Here is a 21,553-nt window from a genome sequence, read left to right on the forward strand (position 1 = left end):
TTTTTATAGTGTTGTGACCAAAACTGGATGCAGTACTCTAAGTGTGGCCTTACTAAGGCTTTATAGAGTGGTACTAGTACCTCCCTTGGTCTTGATTGTATCGCTCTATTCATGCAATTTAGGATTGCACTGGCTTTTTTGGCTGCCACCACACACTGTTGGCTGGTTGTCCACTAAGACTCCAAGATCCAGGAGTACAGATAGTCCTTGACTTATAACAGTTCATTTAGTGACTGTTCAAAGTTACAACGGCACTGAAAAAAGTGACTTATGACTTTAGAATTCAAACAAACCAGCACTTCCCGCATAACATGCCAGACTTAACAATTGTCGGTAAGAAAGTATGGATAGTGGATATGGCAGTAGCTGGAGACAGCAGAAGAGGAGAGAAGGAACTGAAGTTAATAAAACATAAAAACTTGCAAACAAAACCTTCTTTTGTCTTTGCCAAAAGAAAGCGGAGGGTAGTACCAATACAGGTAGTCTTTGACTTAGTAACCGTTCAAGGTTACAACAGAAGTGAAAAAAAGTGACTTATAACCGTTTTTCACACTTATAACTGTTGCAGCATCCCCATGGTCACAGGATCAAAATTCAGATACTTGGCAATTGACTCATATTTACGACAATTGCAGATAAACAAAGTCAATGGGGAAGCCAGATTCACTTCACCAAGCCTGAAGAAGCTCCTTGGATGAGAAGCGAAATGTCTTCAAAGAAAGTCCAGAAAGTCCAGTTGCCTCTTGAAAAAAAAAAAAAGAACTTTTAGGACAACCCATGACCGGGAGGACTGAGCATCTCCATAAACTGCGTTACCAACTTAACGATGGCAGTGAGTCACTTAATAATTGTGGCAGGAAAGGTCGCAAAATGGAGCAAAACTCACTTAAGCAACGTCTCACTTAACAACAGGAATGTTGTGCTCAATTGTGGTTGTAAGTCGAGGACTCCCTGTAGTTACCGTGAGACTTTCGGGAGTTCTAAAGAGACAAGAAGGATTAACTCTGTGGCTGCACAAGACCATAAGCCTTAAGAACAAAGGCATACAAAGCGAGAATTGAGAAGGCAGCAACCGACAGCAAGGGTCACCTCTGCAAAGAAGCTGAAGAAATAGGGGATAACCTGGTTAAGTGCTGCAAGATCACTGACTACGAACAACGGCATGACAAAGTAGCAACAATGGTGTGTTGGAAGGTAACTTCAGAAATAGAAATAACAGAATAACAGAGTTGGAATCTCCAGTCTACAGTACAGTCCTTTCAGCAGTTCCAAGAAAGCTTCACACCCATTTGCACCCTGAGAACACAGATAAACCTCCAAGTGGCCTCAACGGCTCTCTAAAAAGAATGCAAATGGCCAGCTGTCTGCAAGGAGTATAAACCCTTCCATTCCCCACCATCCAGTCAGAGCTGAAGAAGCTTCTTGGATGAGAAGTGAAATGTCTTCAAAGAAAAAAACCAGAAAGTACAGTTGCCTCCTGAAAAAGCACCTTTGGGACAACCATGACCTGGATGACTGAGAATCTCCATAGACAACAGAGTTGGAGGAGGACCTTGGAGGTCTTCTAGTCCAACCCCTTGCTCAAGCAGGTGACTTTCTATCATTTCAGACAGGTGATTGTCCAATCTCTTTGGCAGCAGCCAAAAAAGCTAATGCAATCCTAAATTGCATTAACAGAGGGATACAATCGAGATCAAGTGAGGTACCAATACCACTCTATGAAGCCTTAGTAATATCACACCTAGAGTACTGCATCCAGTTTTGGTCACCACATTATAAAAAAGATGTTGAGACTCTAGAAAAAGTGCAGAGAAGAGCAACCAGAATGGTTAGGGGACTGGAGGCTAAAACATATGAAGAACGGTTGCAGGAACTGGGCTTGGCTAGTCTAGTAAAGAGAAGGACCAGGGGAGACATGAGAGCCGTCTTCCAATATTTGAGGGGCTGCCACAGGGAGGAAGGGGTCAAGCTATTTTCCAAAGCGTCTATAGGCCAGACAAGGAATAATGGATGGAAACTGAACAAGGAGAGATTCAACCTGGAAATAAGGAGAAACTTTCTGACAGTGAGAACAATCAACCAATGGACCAGAGGTTGCCCTCGGAAGTTGTGGGAACGCCATCACTTGAGACCTTCAAGAAGAGATTGGACTTCCATCTGTCAGAAATGGTATAGGGTCTCCTGCTTGGGCAGGGGGTTGGACTAGATGACCTACAAGGTCCCTTCCAACTCTGATTTTCTATTATCTGTTACCTTAAAAAACTCCAGTGATGGAGCAGCCAGAACCTCTGAAGGTCTGCAAGAAATACTATTTGCCTGCAAGCAAGAACTGATGAGACCATAAAATAGAGAAAGTAATAGAGAAAAAAGCAGCGAAAGTGTTCTGGGACTTTAGAATTCAAATAAACCGGCCCTTGCCGCAAAACATGCCAGACTTCACAATTGCTGGTAGGAAAGAAAATAAAGTTTGGATAGTGGATGTGGCAGTAGCTGGAGATAGCAGAATAGGAAGAGAAGGAACTGAAGATACTAAAACATTAAAACCTGCAAATAAAATCTTCTTTTGACTTTGCCAAAAGAAAACAGGGATGGTATGAATATTGGTAGCCCTCGACTTACAACCGTTCGATTAGTGACCGTTCAAAATTTCAACAGTACCAAAAATGTGACATGACCATTTTTCACAGTTACGACCTTTGCAGCACCCCTGTGGTCATGCGATGAACATTGAGACGCTAGTCAACTGGTTCATAGTTATGACCATTGCTGTGACCCAGAATCAACCAGGTTGCTAACGTATTAACTGCCGTGATTCACTTAACAACTGAGGCAAAGAAAGTCCTAAAATGGGGCAAAACTCACTTAACAAATGTCTCACTTAGCAACAGAAGTTCAGGAATTCATTGTGATCATAACTCAAGGACTACCTGTAGTCATAATTGCCTTGGGTGAAATCCACCATGGCTGTCTCCCTAAGTTTGCCCAGGTTCATGTTCTTTGCATAGATGATATCCTTTAACCACCTCCATCCTCTCCCGTCCCCCTTCTCCTTTCTCCTTCCATCTAGGAGCCTCGTGACCAGAAGACCTGACTCTCTTAAACCTCCATCTTCTGGAATGCCACAAAGAGCCAAGATCCGTAGAATAATAGAAAATGGACCTTGGAGGTCTAGTCCAAACCCCTGCTCAAGGAAAAAATCCCTATATCATTTCAGACAAATGTTTGCTCAATCTCTTCCTAAACACCTCCAGTGATGGAGCATCCACAACTTCTGGAGGCAAGTTGTTCCACTGATTAATGGTTCTCCTTAGTTCTAGGTTGGATCTCTCCTTGATTAGTTTCCACCCGTTGCTTCTTGCCCTGCCTTCAGGTGCTTTGGAGAATAGCTTGGTCCCCTCTTCTTTGGGGCAGCCCCTGAGATGTTGGAAAACTGCTATCATGTCATCCCTAACCCTTCCTTTCCTACCCAATTCGAGCAACCGTTCTTCATACGTTTTAGCCTCCAGTCCCCTAATCATCTTCGTTGCTCTTCTCCTGCACTCTTACTAGACTCTCAACATTTTTTTTTATATTGTGGCAACCAAAACTGGATGCAGAATTCCAAATGTGGTCTTACCAAGATATTATAAAGTGGTATTAACACTTCCCGTGAACTTGATTCTTTCTTTCTTTTTTTTTTACTTTAAAAAGCTTTTATTGAAATTAAAATATTAAAATACAAATGTATCTATGAAAAGAAAAATGAGTTGGTACAATTCACACCATCGTTCTCTGACAGTACAAAAACAAATCTTGGCTATATTCATACATTCCAAACGTTGATTCATTTCAACAGGTTCTCATCAATCCTATACATACATATACAACACGACTTGCAACTTGGAACAATTGGTATCAATGGATAGACAGTAGAAATATGGAAGGTATAGGTCAAAAATAAGTTTAATTTTTTTTTTACTTTTTTTAATCTTGATTCTTTCTATCCCTCTTTCTATCCCTAGAATTGTGTTGGCTTTTTTGGCAGCTACAGCCCACGCCTGGCTCACCTTTAACTAATTGCCCGCTAGGCCTCCTCTATTGAGGTTGCAGCCTGCAGATGGTGGTGTTAGCATCACAGGAGGTGGTTTTTTGTTGGAAGGGGAGCTACTTTTATTGTTTTTTGCTTTTTTTCATGATGCATGCATTTATACAGTTGTGAGCTGCTCAATTCGTGTTTTTTAAATATAGGCAGACATAAAGTACCAATAAAGGAGAATACAGTACTTGTAGCTCAGGGTTGAAATGAGGGGTCCCTGGTGCTCTCTGAGCCTGGTTATTTCCTTGCAGACGTTTCCTTACGCAAACTGGGTAACATTATCATTGCTAGTAAGGAGTGGAGTTTTCTCTCCGTTTATACAGGTAGTCCTCAACTTACAACAGTTCGTTTAGTGACCGTTCAAAGTTACAACAGCCCTGAAAGTGGCTTATGACCATTTTTCACACTTACGACTGTTGCAGGAGCCCCATGATCACATGAGTAAAATTTGGATGCTTGGCAACTGACTCATACTTATGACGATTCCAGTGTCCCCAGGTCATGTGATTGCCTTTTGCATCCTTCTGACAAGCAAAGTCAATGGAACAAAATGGAAAATAGAATAGAATAGAATAGAATAGAATAGAATAGAATAGAATAGAATAGAATAGAGTTGGAAGGGACCTTGGAGGTCTTCTAGTCCAACCCCCTGCTCAGGCAGGAGACCCTATATCATTTCAGACAAATGGCTGTCCAATCTCTTCTTAAAAATTTCCAGTGTTGGAGCAGCCATAACTTCTGGAGGCCAGTTGTTCTACTGATTAATTGTTCTCACTTTCAGGAAATTTCTCCTTAGTTCTAAGTTGCTTCTCTCCTTGATTAGTTTCCACCCATTGCTTCTTGTCCTGCCTTCAGGTGCTTTGGAGAATAGCTTGACTCCCTCTTCTTTGTGGCAGCCCCTGAGATATTGGAACACTGCTATCATGTCACCCCCTAGTCCTTCTTTTCATCAAACTAGACCAGAGGTCTCCAAACTTAGCAACTTTAAGATTTATGGACTTTAACTCCCAGAATTCCTCAGCTAGTTATGCTGGCTGGGCAATTCTGGGAGTTGAAGTCCACAAGTCTTAAAATTGCCAACTTTGGAGCCTCCTGAACCAGACATACTCAATTCCAGCAACCATTCTTTATATGTTTTAGCCTCCAGTCCCCTAATCATCTTTATTGCTCTTCTCTGCACTCTTTCTAGACTCTCAACACCTTTTTTTACTATCATAGCAACCAAAACTGGATGCAGTATTCCAAGTGTGGCCTTACCAAGGCATTATAAAGTGGTATTAAGTTCACATGATCATGTTTTTATCTCTCTGTAGATATTTGGTTGTTGAAGAGTGCTGGCTGGTTCAGTTTGTGCTCACAGACTTATTCAGCATGTACCACAGGGAGGGGGGGACTAGGTCTGCACCAAAAAGACAAGTGGCATCCTGTGGCATCAGCCGTGGCCTTCTCTCAACACCAGTGTCGCCTCGTGCTCATGTGTTGCATTGGGGAAAGTTTGGTAGTGGCTGGATTTACGTGATCATATGAAATGCTGTTATATTCCTAGCAAAGCGATACCTATTTATCTATTTGCATGCCACATGCTTTCAAACTGCTAGGTGGGCACAAAACTGAGGCAAGTGACAGGAGTTCACTCGGCCATGCGTTGTCAGGACTCGAACTACTGAAGCTGAGACCATCTCTAGCATCTTTGAGCCACTGAGCCAATTGCACCTCTTTAAAGATGGTTATGAGAAGCTGTATAAATTCCTAGGCAATCTATGATGAAGGCTTAAACCTTCTGCCCCAGGAGTATTGTAAATTCCATGGGTCTTAGAACATAGAATAACAGAGTTGGAAGGGACCTTGGAGGTCATCTAATCCAACCTCTTGCTCAAGCAGGAGAGCCTCTATCATTTCAGACAAATGACTGTCCTATCTCTTCTTGAAGGCCTCCAATGATGGCGCATCCATGACTTCTCAACGTAAGCCCATTCCACTGACTGATTGTTCTCTTTAATTGGGTTTGCTTAATACGGATTGGAGTGTTCATGGTTGACATTAGTAAACCTGATAAAGAGTCTTTCTCAAATGGCTTGTACAATAGTAGAAGTACCCAAAGGTGTTTTTTTTCAAAAGACAACTGGACTTTCTTCGTTTTTCCTTGAAGACGTTTTGCTTCTCATCCAAGAAGCTTCTTCAGTTCTGACTGAATGGTGGAGAGAAACGGAAGGATTTATACTCCTTGCGATCCTCTGGTCATGATGGAAGAATAGAAATCCTTCCATTCTCCACCGTTCAGGTTGGCTGATGTCCACTGCTCCTGATTTTTCTCTGCCCTACATGTTCTTGGATCAGCTGAAGCAGGCAGTTTCTCCTCCTCATCACTGACTGGCTGCAGCTACATGCTTTCCCCACCTGAAGCCTCAGGGCTGTCCGGTTCCAGCTGCGCTTCAGCCACATCCCCCTCAGACGGCCGCTTGAACCCATTGACCAACTCTCCTCCAGAGGTGCTCGGGACTGCTTCATCTTCCTCCAAGCTGACATCTGGGGAGATAACTGGGGAAGCATCTGTATGGCAGCCATCACATGTGACTGCATATTACCACATTTTTTTTTGCCAAAACCAGTGTGTATTTCTGTTTTTTGGTCCATAGTGAATAATTGTTTAATGACTGCAGTGGTCACTGAACAACCACCATTAAAGTTTGTAAAGTTAGGTTGGCCATGTGAGTGACCTGTTTTGTGACCAGTGTGACTTACGACCTAATGACTGCAGCAGTGACTTCACAACCACTCTAAAAAGAATTTTTAAAACACCTTGAAAACCCCAAAGCAATAAAAGCGGAAGAATAAAAAAGGTCATAAAATCGAGTCGGTCATATGGATGACCTGTTTAATGACCACGGTAATGGGTCCATTATAGTCATAAATTGAGGACTACCTGTACAAGTAAACCTCGACTTACAACAGTTCATTTAGTGACCATTCAAAGTTACAACTTTGACTTAAGTGACTTACGACCATTTTTCACACTTACGACCACTGCAGCCTCCCTATGATCATGTGACCAAAATTTGGATGCTTGGAAGTTCATTCGTATCTATGAGGGTTGCAGTGTCCCGGGATCATGTGATCACTTTTTGTGACCTTCTGACAAGTACAATCAATGGGGAAGCCACTTAACTACCACGTTACTAACTTAAGCACTGCAGTGATTAAGTTAACAACTATGGCAAGATAAGTTGTAAAATGGGGCAAAATTCACTTAAGAGCTGTTTCACTTAGCAACAGAAATGTTGGGCTCCGTTGTGGTTGTTAGGAATGATAGTCACCTAACAGTTGGGTTGGCAATATGTAAACCAGGATAGTCATTTAATACTGTATCTTTAAGAGAATGCTGTAATTGTGATTGGCTGAGGTTCCTCCAACAGCCATAAGATAGAGCCAGAAACCTGGTTTCTCTCTCCTTGCATTTCCTGTTCTGCCGTTTTGCCTGATCATTGTTCTGCTTGGATTGCTGTGAGTCTTGCAACTGTTAGCAAACTCCATTTACTGAACTCTGTTTATGATACTTGACTTCGTTTTTGGATTATCCCTGGACTGATATTAACTGCTTTAACCGTGTATGATTTGGACTGTTTGTTGGACTTTGTTCACCCGTTTACTGGAAGTAAAACCTACATGTTACTATTCAGTGTATCTGTATGCTGGTCATGTGTTATTCAACATCACTCTCACTACGTTTCCCTGAGTGCACTGATTCTCCTAACGGGGAATACCTCAACAGTGGTCATAAGTTGATTACCCGTCGATAGATTATTATTTTTTCCCCACGATGATCTGATGCTAACCTGGTTCTTTTGGTCTTCCAAAGGCATCCTCATTGTTACCATAACTGAGTCCATTCGCTCATCTTCTGCTGCTCATCTTCTTCTCTAGTTTCCTTGCACCTTTCTGTGTGTTATGTACGGGGGGAGATTTTCCAATTTTGTAGAAGATTGTCAAGTGACCGGAGTAATAAGGTTGCGTTCTGCCCTTGTGAATTTGACAGAAACTCCATCGGCTGACATCTAGAAATGAAGCAGATCTCCCCAGCTTGGGAGCCAGCTTAATTGCATCTCAATATCAGTTGTTAAAAGTAAAATTATTGTGATTGGCTGGCCTGGCAACCTGAAAGATGCTGTTGTGTGAACACAATAATTACTATGTGTGAATATGTTAGGCTGCTGGGTGTGGAATTCAGCCTTGGGGGGTTAGGTTTAATTTGAAATGTGACTCTTGTTCCTCTCTATGGTTGCCTTCTCTTTATGAGACAGGCCCTGAATGTCACCACAATACAACACAAGGGGAGAAGATTTGTGTCACACCATCCTTAAAGGCACAGGCACTCGCCCAGAACACCAGGGGCAATTCAGATTTTAAGCCGTCCTCATGCTCTCTTTTGCTATCTCTCTTGTTATGTATGCTGTCAGGTGGTGTTTTATCAGGAAAAAAATAGGAAAAACAGAGCAGCTGAAAATATACAGAGAGAGAGAGACAGAGAGAGAAGAGAGGAGAAAAAGAGAGAGAGAGGAGAGAAAGAAAGAAAGAGAGGGGAGAGAAAGAGAGAGGAGAGAAAGAGAAAGGAGAGAGAGAGAAGAGGGGGAGAGAAGAGAAAGAGAAGACAAAGAGAGAGAGGAGAGAAAGAGACAGAGAGGAGAGAGAGAGGAGAGAGAGAGAGAGAGAGAGAAAGAGAAAGAGAGAAAGAAAGAAGAAAGGAAGAGAGAAGAGAGAGAGAAAGAGAGAAGAGAGAGAAAGGAGCGAGAGAGAGAGAGAGAGGAGAGAGAGAGAGAAAGAAGAGAGAGGAGAGGGAGAGAGAGAGAGAGAGGAAAGAGAAAGAGAGAGAGGAGAGAAAGAGAAAGAGAGAGAGAGAGGGAAAGAAGAGAAAGAGAGAAGAGAAAAGAGAGAGGGAGAGAAAGAGAGAGAGAGGAGAGGGGAGAGAGAAGAGAAAGAGAGAGAGAGAGAGGAGAGAGAAAGAGAGAGAGAGAGAGGAGAGAGAGAGAGAAGAGGAAAGAAGAAAGAGAAAGAGAGAGAGAGAGAGAAAGAAGAGAGAGAGAAGAGGGGAGAGAAGAGAAAGAGAAGACAAAAAGAGAGAGGAGAGAAAGAGACAGAGAGGAGGGAGAGAGAGGGGAGAGAGAGAGAGAAAAGAGAGGAAAGAGAAAGAGGGAGGAGAGAAAGAGGGAGAGGAGAGAAAAAGGAGAGGGGGAGAGAAGAGAAAGAGAGAAGAGAGAAAGAGAAAGAGAGGGGGGGAGAGAGAGAGAGAAGAGAAAAAGAGAGGAAAGTGAGGAGACTTAGAGGGAGCAAATGTTCCCAAAGCCCAGTTATGGACAATATATTTCTTTTATTTTTCCCATTTCACTGAAATTAATAGCAAAATGGTCCTTTTAGGCTAAAAGAGCATGCAAAACCCACAGGAATCCAATGTGTAGCTTAGCCCAAACCACTTTGCATTCTCTCTCCCAGCTTTTGTTACAAAAGTCTAGCCAAATTACCCTGTGTTGCTTACGGTATATAGGGATGTATTTTTATACATAAGATATATTAGAAAGTTTTCCCTCAATGTATTTGGAATGTTCATTCCAAATCTTTACTGCTGTTCACCCTAAAAATATTAAAGCGAGGAAGAAGAGGAGAAGGGGAAGGAGAAGAAAGAAGAAGGAAGAAGAGGAGAAGGGGAAGGAGAAGAAAAAAGGAAGAAGAGGAGAAGGGGAAGGAGAAGAAAAAAGAAGGAAGAAGAGGAGAAGGGGAAGGAGAAGGAAACCGTTTTTTAAAAACCCAGCATAAAATACTGCCCAACCTTGCATTATGTTATTTTTTTTTTTCCTCCCTCTCTTTTCCTGTGTTGTCCCTCAACATTTGGGGAAGCTACTAGTTCCCTGGAAGGCTAAAAAGGGGTAGGAGGAACAAGCAGTGATTTTCAATGGCTGCTCCTATTTATTTTATTTACTTTCAATTGATATAGCTGCCCGCCTCGAAACCATGGCTTCTGGGAAGCTAAAAAGGTTAATAACATTTGTAACATTGATTAATGGTTATAACAGTTCATAGCCAACGTAAATAAGAATGTAATAAATACTTAAGCAGCAGCTGAGATGAAACCTCCAAAGCCACCAAATAATCAGCATCCATTTCAGGAGCTCTGTGGTGGAGTTTGGCCACCATGCATGGTGCCATAGCTAAGTCTTCAAGGCCTCGTGAAAAGGCCAACAGAGTTCACCTCATCTCTAGGGGAGGATGCTCCCAAGGACGTGTGTGTGACTTTAACTACAGGTAGTCCTTGACTTACAACAGTTCGTTTAGTGACCGAAATTACAACAGCACTGAAAAAAAGTGACTTAATGGCCATTTTTATGACCATTGCACTATCCCTATGGTCACGTTACTTACCTTCGGATAATTGACAACTGACTCACATTTATGACTGCTGCAGTTAGCAAGCAATGTTAATGGGGAAACCAGGTTCACCGAACAGCCGTGCTACTAATTTAAGAACTGCAGGGATTCGCTTAACAAATGTGGCAAGAAAAGTCGCAAAATGGAGCAAAACTCACTTAACAAATTTCTCAGCAACATAAATTCTGGGCTCCATTGTGGTTGTAAGTCGAGGACTACCTGTACTTCAGGCAGGCAGGGCTGTTTGGAAAATAAAACAATATTGTCTGCTTAGAATCATTGGAAAATGCAAGACTTGAGTATATACCTACGAAAGGTGATCTTATCAGTCTTAATTGGACTCTCCCAAACAGATTTATTAGAGCTTTGCTTGGCCTAAAAATAAATAAAATGGATGTACTTGAATATGGCCCTGTTGGAAGAGGCTGAAAGAAGCTGCCTCTGTCAGTCAAGGAATTGGGAGCCCTACTATTGTGTGAATTTTCTGTCTTCTGCACAGTAGTGGATTTTTATGCTGTGCAGATGCAGATAGATAAACTTAACAAGACGTCCATAATGAAGTATATTTATTGGTTCATCAGGTATCCTCATAATTCACATTTGTGATGAAGTTCTTCTTTAATGACCAATCCTTTACATATCTGCCTTGTAGTAAAAGATGGTTATCTCCTAACCCATCTCGTAGCGATAGAAAGCAGCTGTCATGAGTTAGGGAGTTCAGGCAAAAGTAAGGAAAACTCCCCCCAACCCATGGAGGGTTAAATTAGTGACCAATCGGGATTACAGATGTGGCCACGTGACATGAACTACATTTCCCAGGATCCCTTTAACTACATTTACCTTGATGCCTTCCCTTAAGGAAACAGCTCATAATTCCTAAGTAACTATCCAATTCCCATAGACTGGCTGGGACAGCACAGTGAATGTCACACTCATGAACTTTTTTTGTATTCGTCTTTTTTAATTTTTGCTTTTAATTGACTTTCACTTTATCTAGTGTATCTGGACTAGAGAATTTGGGGTGAATAGAATAGAATAGAATAGAATAGAATAGAATAGAATAGAATAGAATAGGAATTCTTTATTGGCCAAGTGTGATTGGACACACAAGGAAGTTGTCTTGGTGCAAATACTCTCAGTATACATAAAAGAAAAGATACATTCGTCGAGAGTCGAGAATCATAAGGTACAACACTTAATAACTGTCATAGGGTACAATAAGCAATCAAATCACACTAGGAAACAGTCAATATAAATCATAAGGATACAAGCAACAAAGTTACAGTCATACAGTCACAAGTGAGAGGGGGTGGGTGATAAGGAGTGATGGGAAGATTAACAATAATAGTAGTGCAGACTTTGTAAATAGTTAGACAGTGTTGAGGGAATTATTTCTTTAGCAGAGTGATGGTGTTTGGAGGGGGGGACTGTCCTTGTGTCTAGTTGTTCTGGTGTGCAGTGCCCTATAGCATCGTTTTGAGGGTAGGAGTTGAAACAGTTTATATCCGGGATGTGAGGGGTCTGTAGATATTTCCACAGCCCTCTTTTTGACTCATGCAGTATACAGGTCCTTGATGGAAGGCAGGTTGGTAGGAACTTTGATGAAGAGATACTATAGCAGAGGTATCAAACTCAAGGCCCTTGGGTCGGATCTGGACTGTGGGGTGCTTAAATCTTGCCCGCGGAGCCGGCCTGGAAATAGCAAAGGACCAGCCCACAGTGCCTCTGCAAGTCAAAATGGCACACAGGGGGCCACATGTAGACTCCACACCCCATTTTTGGCCTTGATGGCCTCCTGCAGCACTCTGCTGGCCAAAATGAGGCACAAGGGGCCCCCGCGCTCCATTTTGACCAGTAGGGTGATGCAGGAGAGCGTCTAGGCCGAAAATGGGGAACGGGGGCCTCATATGACCCCCGCGCCCTGTTTTGGCCTGCAGGGTGCTGCAGGAGGAGTCCATCCCATCTCCCCCCCTCACCCCCCGGCTGGCTCGTGGAGAACTACAATGCTGATCCAGCCCTCGAAGGAATCCAGTTTGACACCCCTGTTTTATAGCTTTCAAAATTGTATTTTATTTTTTTGTTTATTTCTTTGTATCTCACCTTCCTTAATTTTAAAAACACCGGTATTCTTCCAATTACAATTGAGACCAAAATTTCTATGGCTAAGTGAAACAGCTGTTAAGTGACTTTCATCCCATTTTACGACCTTTCTTGCACACAGTTGTTAAGTGAATCGCTGCAGTTGTTAAGTTAGGAATACAGCTGGAAACTGAACCTGGTTTCCCCAAATGAGTTTGCTTGTCAGAAGGCCGCAAAAAGAAGAATCACGTGACCACGAGTACGCTGCAATGGTCATAAGTATGAAAAACAGTCATAAGATATGTTTTCAATTCATTTGTAACTTTGAATGGTCACTAAATGAGTAAATTGAGGACTACCTGTAACTGTTGTGGTTAGCTGGCAGCAGGTGCAGACAGCTAAGGAGAGCCAGGACTCAGATGAGGGGCCAGGACCATTAGGGAGTGGACTGCTGCCTTCAGAGATTGTGCGGGAGCTGGCAGCAGTGATGAGGAGGTTCCCGAGGAGCCTGTGCCAAGTGCGCATGCACGAAGGATTGCTCAGAGGAAAGAGCAGCTGCAGCAGCACAGGTGACTCGGGAGTAAGGCTGCAAGGTAATGGCCCCTCCTTCAAGAAGATAAAAGACAGCTGTGAATCGGACATTCTTTGTAGGAAGCAAAACACGTTTTGAAACTCCAGGCTCGTGGACATTGCAGTATCTTAGTTGGTATTTGAAGACTCTTGTGTTGTGAAACATTTCTTATCTGTGATTCTTGGCAGCCTAGCACAGTTTTGGCAAGGTTTGTGCTCATCAAAGTTAATTAGTTAATTAACTGAGTTTGTAAGACTCATTAAAAGGTTTCTGTTCCCTTTGGTTATTGTTTGTTTTATTGGAAAACGGTTTGGGTCAGAACAGTAACTCAAAGCGGTGAACATATCCAAAACACAACTTCCTCCACTCCTACTTGAACAGGGGGCTGGACTAGAAGACCTCCGAGGTCCCTTCCAACCTGTTATTGTTATCTTCTTTGTTATCTCCTAGTTTCCTTCACAACAACAATGAAGCTGGCTTAGCACAGGTGAATTGCAAGCTATGGGAGGGAAAGAATTATTTGGAATCAAGGCAAAAACTGAAAATTGACAGGCAAATGTGATTATTCAAAACTGGCTGATTTTTTTTTTTATATCAGAGTGGAAAGAGGAATTTGGCTGCCAGCTGACTGTGGGGAATGTTAGAAGCCCCTCGGGGACTCAGGCCTGTTAATCCAATCTGATTGGTCTGTTAATCCAATTTGGCTGTGTTAAGGAGCTACATCAACTCCAATTCCTCCCTTGCCTATGGAGAAAACCCAAGAGAAAGCAGTAAGATCTTTGCCCTCAAAACAAGGAGCCGTTTCTGCTGCTCCTACGGACACTTTTTTTTAAAAAAACAAAAATGCTATTGCAATGTTTAAAAGAGAAATGCAGAAAAATCTCTACACCAATTCTTAAAAAGTAATGTGCAACAAATCAAAAATGACTTGATGACAGGTAATCAATCAAGTCTCCAACCAATTAGTCAATTATCCACATCAATAAATATTATTTATTATGGTTGGTGACACAGTCAGCCAGATGCTCAGATTATATTTGGCATTTTTATCTACCTAGTGAGTTCTTCCCAAGTTCCTAGGATAGGCAGATGTTGAAATGTTGTGGTGCTAACAGTGTCGCTGCAGGATGTAAGCCGTTCTGAGTAAAGCTGCCATTTGCAATTGACAGATGGAGGTTTTATCAATGCCGGTGGTGCTCAGGTGGTGTTCCAGATGTTTTGGGATGGCGCCCAAGGTGCCTACCGCTGTTGGTATTCTCTTTGCTTCTTTTTTCGCCACAGCCATTCTATTTGGGGGGGACTTTATATTATACTTCATTGCAAAGTCGGCCAGATGTTTAGACTGGACTTGGCGTTTTATCCAGCTGGGATAAAACCTGTGATAGGCAGATGTTGCTGTTTCACGATATTAATGGTTTTGTTGTAAGATGTAAGCTGTTCATTATTATTGTTATGGCCTAGAGGCCTACGCAAGCTGGAAATGGTTTGCACTGTTTTTGAAGCCATCATCACTATTTTTATTATGCTGATTATATTTTTATCCCATTTCTCTCTCTCTCTCTCTCCCTCTCCCTCTCCCTCTCCCCTCCTCTCTTACACACGTATGTGTGTTGTTATATGTATATGTGTGTGTGTGTGTGTGTGTGTTATATATATATATATATATATATATATATATATATATATATATATATATATATATATATATATATATGTTTTCTTAAGTTTTCGGTCTTACATGTATGGTGTTCCTTGGCTCGGTATTTTCATTGTAGTTCACACGTTTCAGCAGAATCTCATCTGCCATCATCAGGCTTCTGTATTGTGTCCGTCTGTGGGTCAGACTTTACAGTGGTTTCAGATTTAAATTTGGGGCAGCCTATTGCTGTGCCAGAAGGTTTTTCTTCATCCTGATTGGTTGGGAGTCTTGGTCTGTGTTTATTGGTCTCGGAGTTTGCTGTGTTCTGCTTGATGGGTGTTTCTGATATCTTCTGTCTGTTTTTGGCTCTTTTTGTATCTTGATTGGCTGGCAGCATTGTGTTACTTTAATGTCTTTAGTGCAGCTTGTGTGCTATCATGAAATATATATATATATACACACACACACATATACATATACATACACACCCACACACACACACACACACACATATATATATATATATAATATATATATGGCATTCAGCTTTGTTCAGGTATTTTCCCACGTCATTATAGTTGTGCTTTTAAAGTTGTAGCAACGTTTCAGCAGAATCTCATCTGCCATCATCAGGCTTCTGTATTGTGTTCATCTGTGAGTCAGACTTTCACAGCCGTTTCTGTTTTAAATTTGGTGCTAGCCTACTGCTGTGCCAGAATGGTTTTTTTCTTTTCTTCATCCTGATTGGTTGGGAGTCTTGGTCTGTGTTTATTGGTCTTGGAGTTTGCTGTGTTCTCCTTGATTGGTGTTTCTAATATCTTCTGTCTGTTTTGTGGCTTTTTTTGTCTTGATTGGCTGGCAACATTGTGTTCCTGTATTGGAGGCTTTTAGTGCGGCTTGGCTCCGAGTAAATGGATGGCTATCATGAAACCTAGCTTCCTAATAAATGATAGCCTGGCTGAGGAATTCTGGGAGTTGAAGTCCACAAGTCTGGAGTTACCAAAGCTGGCCTAGATATTGATGGTTTGAGTCTCTCTCTCTCTGTATACTGATGCTTCTCTGAGAACAGCAGGCGGGGCAATGCCAGCGAGGTGATAGATCTTATCTTTCAATTCAATTCAGAATTTCAATTTCGAATAGAGCCGGAAGGGACCTTGGAGGTCATCTAGTCCAGCCCTCTGCTCAAGCAGGAAACCCTATGCCATTTCAGAAAGTGACACTATTCACTCTTTTCTTAAAAACCTCCAGTGATGAAGCACCCACCACTTCTGGTGGCCAGCTGTTCCACTGGTTAATTGTCCTCCCTGTTAGGAATTTCTCCTTAATTCCAGGTTGCTTCTCTCCTTGATTAGTTTCCATCCATTGTTTCTTGTCCTGCCCTCTGGTGCTTTGGAAAATAAGTTGACTTCCTCTTCTTTATGGCAGCTCCTCAGATACTGGAATACTGATATCATATCACCCCTGGTCCTCCTTTTCTCTAGGCTAGCCATATCCAAATCCTGCAACCATTCTTCATCTGTTTTAGTCTCCAGGCCTTTAATCATCTTAGTTGCTAAGATGATGAAAGGCCTGAAAGCCATCTAGAGAGGGGTAGGTTTAAGGCATCCGATAATAATTCTGCTAGCTTCATTTGATAGACCTCCAAAGTTCCTTCCAGGCCTATGGTTCTAAATGGAGACTGCAGGCTCTCCCTCTCTGGAAGTTTTTTTTTTATTTTTAAAGGCTAGACAGTCATATTCTGAGGAAGATTGATGGTCGTCCTATCTATGGTAGACTCTTTAGAATCTCTTTCAGTTTTGCAATTCCTTGATTCTGTGGTTCTGAAAATTCGGTGAAATATGCAAAGCCTAAACCAAACAAAGCACATTATAACTTCAAGTAGTGGGAGGTCTGATTGAAAGAAGCCCACCCCTCACCCCATATGTTAGGATTATCTAGTGATGCAAAGACCCTTTGGTGCAAAGGAAGGGGGGAAATGTGTGGAAGGCACACCACTGAAATAATTTTCTCACCTTCCAAACGAAATCAAGATCTAACCCAATTGCTCTGTCCACACAAACCTTTTGATGTCATGATTGAATTAACCCATTTTATGGTTACACATCCAACATATTTTACTGTTAGCTAACAGAAGTCACTTTGGTTTGCAGGAAAAGGTTATGTCTACACAAACACACACACACACACACACACACACACACACACACACAAAACCAGCCACCACGTTTCAAGTTGCATGAATGTATTATTCACGAAGGAAGGTCCCTTACCATCTCAGATAAGCCTGTTTGGCAAACAGTTAACTTAAGAGTTGGGGTGAAAGTCTGTCTACTGCTTGAAATTTGCAAAGTGAACTATTTGTGGCTCTGGGGATTTGGGCCAAAAGAAAGTTAAGGGGAAACATCATGACGTCTTTTAACGTAGAATCATACAGCTAGAAGGGACCGGAGAGGTCTTCTAGTCCAACCCCCTGCTCTAGGCAGGAAATCCGTATACCACCCCGGTCAAAGGGTTGTCCAGTCTATTTTTGAAAACCTCCAGTGATGGAGCCCTCAATCTCTGCAGTTTCTTCTGCAGAGATCCAGGTCTGCTTCTTCACAAGGCTCTCCACCCTTGTCTGAAAAGCGGGGAGCAGAATTTTTGAAAAATGGAGGTTAACCTCAGCTTGATGTATGCATTCTGTCCTCTTCTCCTTCGAACTCAATGTTCCACTTTCCCTTCTTTTTGTCCTGCTTGGGGAAATTTTAGAAACAGATGCAAAAGGCAGTTTCATACCCCTGATTTATAGCACTTCCCAACCTTGGGGTGATACGGGCGATCCCTTTATGGGCTGCTGCATCAATGCAGCAATGGTTAGGTTGTTCCAGCGATCTCTAAGGAGCCAGAAGTGAATTGCAGGAGCCGAGACCCTGGTCTCAAAATGGGGCTCAAACAGAGGTGGGTATTCAGCAGGTTCTGACCAATTCTGGGGAACGGGTAGTGGAAATTTTGAGGAGTTCAGAGAACCAGCAAATCCCACCTCTGACTGGAGATTTTATAGTATCCTTCCCCTGCCACGCCCACCAAGCTATACCCACAGAACCAGTAGTAAAAACATTTGAATCCCACCATTGGGCTCAAAGGATCTCTACCCTTTGGGTCAGTAATCACCCACTCACTGGATCATCCCTCAACTCAGACAGTAGGACAGTATCACTCAGGTATGGTAGCTAAGAGGTTGGGGAGCTTTTTCTTTCTTTCTTTCTTTCTTTCTTTCTTTCTTTCTTTCTTTCTTTCTTTCTTTCTTTCTTTCTTTCTTTCTTTCTTTCTTTCTTTCTTCCTTTCTTCCTTCCTTCCTTCCTTCCTTCCTTCCTTCCTTCCTTCCTTAATATAACTCTATATTGGTGACAGGAAGGGTATCCAGCCAGTAAACACCCAGCTCCATTCGGTGGCCCAGACTCCACCCTGCAAGGGATTATGGGGTCATGAAAAGAAGATGATTCTACAGGATTCTCCTTGTCTTACAATTGGTTGCTTCGCAGCTGTTGAAAGTTATGATCGTGGCCCTGAAAAAATGACTTACAATCCAAATTAACCGCACCAAACTTGATTGCAGGAAATACGACTTCAGCAACAGAGTGGTCAATGTCTGGAATACGCTACCTGACTCTGTGGTTTCTTCCCCAAACCCCAAAAACTTTAACCTTAGACTGTCTACTATTGACCTCACCCCTTTCCTAAGAGGTCTGTAGGGGGCGTGCATAAGCGCACCAACGTGCCTACCGTCCCTGTCCTATTGTTTCTTTTATTTCTTTTATTTTTCTTATATGTACCCATTTCATGTATTCACAACTATGTATACACTTATACTTATTATCTTGTAAACAATTGGCAAATCAAATAAATAAATAAATAAAAATAAATTCAAAGTTCTGGCATCCTGCCCCCCCTTCCCTTCCCATTATCGCATGACCACATTTTGACCATTCGGCAAACATTTGCGTTGCCCAGCAGTTGCATGACCACAATTTAAGACATTTTTTACTGGAACCCGCTGATTATTTCCATTAAGTGGTATGCAGTTTGCTTGCACACAAGTAGAGGTGGCAGATCAGGGTTAAACCTGGGTAAGTTTGGGGTGGAGATGTAGCATACAATCTATTTAGCACTTTGGCAGATTTATTCTCATTTTATTGATTGATGGATTCCATTTATATGCCACCCATCTCATTCTACAAAGTGACAAATTTATGGTGCTGTGGGATGTGGAATTGCAAATATGGAGAAGTGTGCAGTACCAATATAGGTAGATTATATTCAAATCCTCTCTTTATAATCATGGTGTTTTTTTTCTCTCTCTCTCATTCTCTCTCTCTCTCTCAAAATTTCTGTACTTATAAATCTGCAGAACATGTAACTATAATGTGATCAACAACTGCATTATAATTTAGACTGAAAATACAGAATAACAGAGCTGGAAAGGACCTTGGAGGTCTTCTAGTCTAACCCACTGCTCAAGTAGGAGTTTCTATACCATTCCAGACAAATAGTTATCCAACATTTTCTTAAAAACCTCCACTGTTGGAGCATTCACAACTTCTGGAGGCAAGCCATTCCACTGATTAATTGTTCTAACTGCCAGGAATATTTTTCCTTATTTCTAAAGTTGCTTCTCTCCTTGATTATTTTCCATCCACTGCTCCTTGTCCTGCCTTCAGGTGCTTTGGGGAATAGGTTGACTCCCTCTTCTTTGCTATATAGCCCCTCAGATATTGGAAGACTGATATCATGTCACCCCTAGACCTTCTTTTCATTAAAGTAGACAATAGCCAATTCCTGCACCTGCTCTTCGTAGAAAAACAGAAGCCTGTTTTGGGGAGCAATTCAGTGGGAATGAATGGGAGACCCGTTTTATTCCCGTTTTTTAATTAGCAAGGAACCCGATTTGAATTCTGCATTTGAATTCTGAATTCTCTCAAAAGAAAGACATCGATCAGTCCAGCACTCAAGGAAAAGATGTTGCCTTACGTTCTTAAGTGCTCTGCTCTCCCAGGTAGATCAGACGGAGTACCCCATGAGAAAATGTCAGGAAATGTGGAAGCTTTTTGCGGGATCTTACAGGAGGGAGAACAACTTACGTACATAAACTGGATTGGAGTAGAATATCTGCAGCAACCCCTACAAAGCTGGTTAGTTTTGCACCCAGTCCTAGATAGCCTGAAAGGTTTGTGTGTGGTTTATCTTCTTGTTACACAAGTTTATCTTGTGTAACCCAGAAAATCGGCTTAATCATGGAAACCCATGTGTATTGCTTCCCAGATTGATAACAGATTCAGGAGTCCATTCAAATAAAAAAAATCCACTGAAACCCCACCATCCTTAGAGACATACCAGTCTATTAGAACAAAAATATTCCTAATTTTTGAGCTCTAAGAATTCCAGCAGATGAACTATTTTACTTCCAAGACCAATATATCTCCAAAGCGAACATTTCTTTAATATGGGTTGTTAAGCGTTTCAAACGGTTTTAAAGACCAACTGAAGAGATTATTTGTAGTTCAGGATTGATGTGTGTGTGTGTGTGTGTGTGTGTGTGTGTTGCTCCTTGAGGAGCTTGGTTGTTTCTTGAAGTCATTTCATTACCAAACTAGGTAACATCATCAGTGCTAGAATGGAGTGGGATTTATGCTCTGTTTATATACAGATAGTCCTTAATTCATTTAGTGACCATTCAAAAGTACAACAGCACTGAAAAAAGTGTGACGGTTTCTCACTCTTATGATCATTGTAGCATCCCCGTGGTCACGTGATCAAAATTCGGACGCTTGACAACTGACGTGTATTTATGACAGTTGCAGTGTTCCTGGGTCATGTGATCACCTTTTTCGACACTGCGACAAACAAATTCAATGGGGAAGCCAGATTCACTTAACAACCGTGTTGCTAACTTAAGAACTGCAGTGATTCACTTAACAACCATGGCAAGAAAGTTGTAAAATGAGAAAAAAATGACGTAAAAAATGCCTCACTTATCAACAAAAACTTTTTTTTTGGCTCAGTTGTGGTCATAGGTCTACCTGTACAGATGGATTGCCCTATCAGAATTGGCTGGAGTGTTCTGAGAGGCTTATTTATTTATTTAGTGAATTTATATTGCCGCCTATTCGCCCATGACAACTCAAGGCGGTTTACAGAATATAAAACCTCATATAAAAACAATAAAAGTAATAAAAGAAGAGTTGTATAATAATCTATATGTATAAAAGTGAAAAAGCACTCACGCATCATCACAAAATCTCCAGAACCTTAAAGCCTACAAACTTGAAATTTGGCACGAAATTTGGCTTCTAGGTGCTCACTAAGAAAGGATTTTTCCAAACGACCATCAGAGCATTAGTATTTCTTATACAGTAATTAACATGCTCTGATGCTAAGGAGTTCTACTCCCCCTCCCCACCTGAAAAGAAATCTCTTCCAAAAGCAGAGGAGAGGAGTTTCAGTTTTAGTTTCACAGCACCAAGCAGCTTTAGTACAGAACAGTTGAGCTAAGCCACGCCCAAGCTCCTTGCTGTCTCCTTCTTGCTCACACAGAAAATACTGTTTCAGTTTCCAAACAGCCCTCAACTCTCTCACACACTGACAGGACGCTAGCCAGATGTATACCAATGGATGCTGGTAGGCAGAGGCAGAATTTTGTTCCCCTTATTTTCCTCCCCAAAAACTAAGCCCAACCACATAGTTTTGTAGCGAAGCACGGGTATCAAGCTACCAGTAGTAAATTAATGTAATTAAGATT

At 41.8% G+C, this 21,553-nt stretch overlaps 1 protein-coding gene across 1 annotated transcript in view; it reads left to right on the forward strand.

Annotated features, from left to right (window-relative positions):
• The window catches only part of LHX1 (LIM homeobox 1), a 63,047-nt gene that overhangs the window by 37,272 nt on the left and 4,222 nt on the right, over positions 1-21,553 (forward strand). The window lies entirely within an intron of this gene.

This window comes from Notechis scutatus, chromosome 1 (genome assembly GCF_049901735.1).
Source record: "Notechis scutatus isolate UNSWTSFEM ecotype Mainland chromosome 1, rNotScu1.2, whole genome shotgun sequence".
NCBI lineage: Eukaryota > Metazoa > Chordata > Lepidosauria > Squamata > Elapidae > Notechis > Notechis scutatus.